This window comes from Sinocyclocheilus grahami, unplaced genomic scaffold (genome assembly GCF_001515645.1).
Source record: "Sinocyclocheilus grahami isolate Dianchi unplaced genomic scaffold, SAMN03320097.WGS_v1.1 scaffold10078.1, whole genome shotgun sequence".
Taxonomy (NCBI): Eukaryota; Metazoa; Chordata; class Actinopteri; order Cypriniformes; family Cyprinidae; genus Sinocyclocheilus; species Sinocyclocheilus grahami.
In genome coordinates this window covers 1,550-7,714 of record NW_015513025.1, presented here as the reverse complement: position 1 = coordinate 7,714, position 6,165 = coordinate 1,550, and the positions used below count along the sequence as shown (strand labels likewise).

Sequence of the window (6,165 nt, the reverse complement as noted above, 5' to 3'; positions counted from 1 at the left end):
GTGGGATTTAGCAGGTGTGGGTAGAAGAGCAGAGGTAATAGTGGCATACACCCTGATGGTTGTATCCACTAGTGGCTCATTGAACGGTTTAATTTCTGGAATTTTCTCTAGAAATCACAGATACAAAATGAGCTTGTGTGAGAAAATCCATTTTGCGAGTGTGACATATACAGTACATCAATATAAGCTCAATGTTGACATTAAACTTTGACTCATTCCAGAAATACATTAGTAACTTATATTAAAATATATATAAATCTCAATAAGAAATTTGACATTTAGTGATTTATCTCTCTCTTCATTCTCTCTGTCTATCTTTTTGTTTCTCTCCCTGTGTCAAGCTTACTGCCTGGGTCCTTTTTACTCATATTTCCATCTGTAAAAAAAGAGAAAAAAAGAAAAGAAAAATAAACAAATCAGAACATCAAAACCATGCTACCAAAGCTTCTGACAGGTGTTTCCTGTTGAAAACCCACATTAAAATACATTCATATCTAGATGCCTGCATGATGAATGTCGCTCATCCTTCCAGTTCCCCAGGATGGTGGAGAAGATCTTCCTCTTGCTGGCGTCCTCCATCTCAGTGAAGGACAGGAAGTTGAAGTGGCGGGTGAAGCGTTGAGTGATGGGATTCCTGCCCCTGCCAGGAGGGCCCATTGTACATGCGAAGTTTATACGAAGTATTTTTGTACACTATCATTCAAAAATGTAAGGTCGGTATGATTTTTTAAATGTTTTTGAAAGAAGTCTCTTATGCTCATCAAGACCATTTATTTGAGGAAAAATACAGTAAAAAAATATTATTACCATTTAAAATAACTCCTGCATACAAGATTTGCAAACACACCTATCTGTTTCCTGTCATACCAGCCTCCACTGATGCAGCAGTTCAATGGGAGGCTGAGCTCCATATGTTTCCAGCATGGGCATGTTCAGATCATCAATAAAGAAAAATAAAATATTTTCCCAAAGGAGGCCCAAACACATCTTTACATCTACAAGTAAGATACATGTAAATACAAAATCTAGTAATGAAAACAATATGTACAGAGAAAACAATATATCAATAACAGACTAATGAGAGGAAGAGATATTGGAAGAACCTTTTGTCAAGTTTGCTGTCAATATAGTCTGGAGTCTGGTTGGCGGAGGTGCGAGCAGAGAAAATTAGGAAGTGAGTGATGTATTCAGCAGGCATGTTCTTCAGAAGCTTGTCTTATATGGTCAGGGTCTTCCCTGTGCCAGTTGGCCCAATGTACAAGACCTGACAAATCAAAGAAGGAAACAAGCTTAGCAGCACATACGTATGACATTAAGTTGATTGCATGCAGAATGAGAGTCAAAACTACCCACAGGTTTCTTATTGGAAAGCAGGATGTCTATCAGGAAGGACATTCGAGCAGTGTCGACTGTGGGCACAAAGATGTCCGAGTAGCTAGTTTCTGGGGTGATGACCACTTCCTGGGCATATTTCATCCAATTGACCCATTGTACCTGAAGCATTCGAATAATCAAATGAATGTATATTTATTTTATTATTAAAATTTTTCGTTTCTATTAATCAAAAGTATCTCTCAAAAATGTTTTGTAAATTAAATTCAATATTCCAGAAAACATTCTCACCTTCCTCTCTTATCCCTCCTCCTCCTCCTCCTCCTCCTCATCAAAACAACTTATTCCTGCATCATCTAAATGGTAATCGTACACTAGTCCCTCCTCAGGGAAACACAGTTGGACCTGAAAAACAAACAAACAAGGTTTGCAAAATGCAGTGTGCAGCTCTGAATAAATAAACGGACAAAAAAACTATAAAAAAGATTTGAATACTCTGTGGCACTTCTGTTTAATTATCTACTACAGCATGTAAATCATTGCTGATAGCACTGAGCTTCATGACAAATTTATGCTGCTATTGACCTTTTCTTCAACCATCTTGCCCCTGAGCCATGAACTGAAACGTTGGCAGCCGGCAGCATCTCCTGTAGCTCCAACGCTCCATATGAGTGAAAAAGTAAACCAGGGCTCAATCAGCTCCTGCAGCCGAGAAAGTTTCTCCTGGGAAGGGGGCTTCTTACCCTGAACACACACACACACACACACACACACACACACACACACAAAATTCAGTTTAACCATGAATAGATTAGTTTAACCACTGTAATACTAAAAAGTTCTCTGACCTCTCGTGGGATGAAGGGCTGAATGAAACAGTCCAGCAGTTTGAGCAGAAAGCAGGCAAGATTGCTGTCCATGGAGGAGATCACCTCCTTCACTGATTTTCTGACAAATTTGATGGAGTCCTGAGGCAACACACCTCAAAACCTTGCTAGACAATGAACCACATAACTTACATTATGTTTACTTTTATTTGATCACCAGATTTTGATCAACAGACACAGGCTATAGACCACTTAATTCAATTTATATTTAAAAATAAAAATATGTAAAACACTACAGGACCAATCACCTGTAAGAATCTTGGGAAGATAGAGTTGAGTTGATCTGTGTAGAGCTGAAACGTGTCAGGAATGGTGCGGAGCCAACATTCTGTGAATGGAATCAGACCCAGAATACTGGGCTCAAGATACACCATGCCACAGCGAGAAACCATGGCAGGAGATGCCACTGCCAAATCCTGCACATCAAACATCATAGTCATCACCCGAGGGCCAAAACATTGTCAGAAAAACACAGAAAATTATTATAGTTACACAAAGGAGGTACAACACAGAGAGGCAAATAGTGGCCATTAACAGAAATTATCATATGTCAGAGAGTTTGATGATCTCTCCAGAACTTAGACACAGTTTCTTGTTGTCATCCAGAACCGTGTTCATGTTCTCGATCCATACAGCATCCACAGGTCCATCAAACATGTACCACTTCTTCTCCTGGTCCATAGAGGCAGCTCCATCCCGAATGAGACAAGACAGTATATCATCTATCCTGTAATTGAACAGTGTGGGTTACTTTTAACAACCTGTAAAGTATTGTTTTTTTTTCTCAATATTTCTTTTTAAGAAATGTTTCCCTTTATTAAAGGGAAAGTTCACCCAAAAATGAAAATTACCCCATGATTTACTCACCCTCAAGTCATCCTATGAGTATATGACTTTCTTCTTTCAGACAAATACAATCTAAGTTATATAAAAAAAATGTCCTGACTCTTCCAAGCTTTCACTGCCATTATAAAGCTTGAAAGAGCCAGGACATTTTTTAATATAACTTTTGTATTCGTCTGAAAGAAGAAAGCCATATACACCTAGGATGGCTTGAGGGTGAGTAAATCATGTGTAATTTAAATTTTTGGGTGAACTATCCCTTTAAGATTGGATATTATAGGTCTGCGTTTCCCAAAAGCATCGTAATCCTAAATAGATTGTAGCATCATAGCACAAGTCTCTACGATCAATTTAGTTTATGATGCTTTTGAGAAACGCAGCCTAGAACTGTCATGAGAGAGAGTCTGGGGGGGCCAGTGGGGGTGGTGCATAACCAGGAAAGGTCCGGGAACTTAAACTCAAGTCACTCAAAGCGCAACTGGAGCGCTGCCCAGAGGGGTATCAGCTACGTCAACCTGAATAGTATTGTTAATACAAAAAAATCCAGTGTGCACTCACCACTCATGAGTAAGCTGGTCAAATTCTTCATAAAGCTGCCCCATAGTGATGGATTTTGGATTAAGCACATAGGTCTGTACAGTCTCATATACTCCTCCACTAACTGAGAGTCGGCCTTTCAGGGCCGTCATTGCTGCTCCCAGGACTTCATAACACTATAAGTATTGAGTGAGAGAAAAGCAAATTCCAAAATCAGAATTTGGATTTTATTTGTTGCAGCTTGTTCATTTGTGCACTGGTTTGTGTACTAGTGAAGCTAACCTTAGTTTTCCCAGAGCCTGATGGTCCTACCAACATTAGACATGTCTGCCTACAGTGGTCTCATACAACTGAATACACTTGGTTATAAAGCCTGCAAGACAAGAAAATAAACACTAAAAATACATTTCCTAAATAATAAATTTTAGCATTTGAATTCACTTTTTTTTCCTTCAAAATACAGCATTGGAGCAAATAAACAATGATAAAGCTAATGATAATTCCACAATCATTTTGGTAAGAAAGATTATTTGGTATTGTTTTTTTCTGTTCTCTTAAAAATTATATAATTCTACGGCACTCACCATCAACATCTTTAAGGCACTTGGTTGCACAGACATTCCTGATGGACTCTTCTAGGGTGCCATAGTCTATTGGCTCTTCACGGATCTTGGGGAAGAGGTCGGACACAATGCCATTGAAGAGCTCGAGGTCGTCCTGAAGGAATTTTGGTACACTGACATAAATCATACAATCGTGGCCTAATGGTTAGAGAATCGGACTCGTAACTCAAAGGTTGTGGGTTTGAGTCTCGTACCGGCAGGGATTGTAGGTGGGGGGAGTGAATGTACAGTGCAGTTCATGGTGTGTGCGAGTGTGTTCACTGCTGTGTGTGTGCACTTTGGATGGGATAAATGCAGAGCTCTGAGTATGGGTCACCATACTTGGCCACATGTCACGTCACTTTCAATCAGTTTAGCAGCAGATGGTTTTGTATCTGTGGTGCTTAAATAAGAGATTAAACTGCAGAAAAAAAGTTCAAAAACTTTTAAAAGAACACTGCAGTGCAAACACGCATACAAATATTGTGAATCATCAAACCTCATTCATATCAGGATTTTCCCTCTTCAAGGGATAGTTCACCCAAAAATGCAAATTCTGTCATTAATTACTCACCCTCATGTCGTTTCAAACCCGTAAGACCTTCGCTCATCTTCGGAACACAAATTAAGGTATTTTTGATGGAATCTGAGAGCTGTCTGACCTTGCATAGACAGCAATACAACTAAAATGTTCCCAAGTCCAGAGAAGTAGCAAGGAGATCTGTAAAATAATCCATGTGACATCAGGGGTTCAACCGTAATTTTACGAAGCAACGAGAATACCTTTTTGCACAAAAGAAAAAAAAAAAAGACTTTATTCAACAATTCGTCTCCTCCGCATCACCCTGTAGCGCCATTTTGGAGAGTATCAGCTGGATGTAAACAGCGTATGCTGTTCTGTGTCAGCTGCATCACGCCGGATCTGTTTCCTATGTTGTTGTGATTTGATCTGAATGAAAACAGTGTATCCATGTGACGCAGATGTTAGAATTTGAATTTCGAGGGTAAAATCTGTCTGACTATCGGTAGCTACTGATTATGCAGCCGTTCACACCGTCATGTTAACCGGAAGCCCACATTTCAATTCTTTGATGAACCACTGACAAATCTAATATAATATGATTAAGTAGTTTGACCATGCTCACCTAACTGTTATCAAGGGCAGCCTTCATGATCTTTCTCCAGGTGCGCTCCATAGTCTGATACCTCTTCCCTTCCACAGGCAGCTGGCGGTTTATGTCATCAGAGCTGAAAATAGGTTCCATGTACAGCCACGACCGCTGACAGATAAGCCACTCTTCTAATACATCCTACCAGTAGAGCACCGCAGTGACACAAAGACTTTTGGGAAAAATACTTAAGACCCTTAAATAACATGTCTTAATGAAGAAATTCAATTAGTTTTTGTTTTTGCAAAAACACCTACATGTAAACTAAACAAACAAAAAGTACTTCACCTTGTGGATTTCAGAATCATACCTGCAGGATGATTGGCTTACCTGTCATAAACCTATCATCATGGGTCATGACAATGTGGTCATCAAGGAGCTGAGAGGCTTCGTCTGGGCTCTTCAAGATGTAAGTCCCCATCTCCTTATAAGGCATCACCTCAAACATCACTGTTGATCATTCCTCCTCAATCTTGTTCAGAGCCTATGTACTGAAAAAATACTGTCATATGCCATAATATATCTGTGGAATTGTTCTGTTATGAAATTCAGAAAAAAATAAAAAAAATGATCAACAAGCAAAACTTTTTGAAAAATTATTACAAAAAAATTTGTATAATTTCTGATGTAAATCATTGATTAAATAATACATTCTAATTTATTTTTTATGTGTGTTGATTAAATATAAAGGAGTAATTAATCACTGACAAGATTAGCTTGCGATAAAACTTGGCTGCCTATGCAGAAGAAACTAAATAAAAAAAAAAATTAAATCGGTGCTACTTTTCCAGCCTC

At 38.8% G+C, this 6,165-nt stretch overlaps 1 pseudogene; it reads right to left on the bottom strand.

Moving 5' to 3' along the window:
- Positions 1–1,632: 1,632 nt before the first annotated feature.
- LOC107578409 (dynein heavy chain 1, axonemal-like) lies at positions 1,633–5,791 on the bottom strand (annotated as a pseudogene).
- Positions 5,792–6,165: the final 374 nt, after the last annotated feature.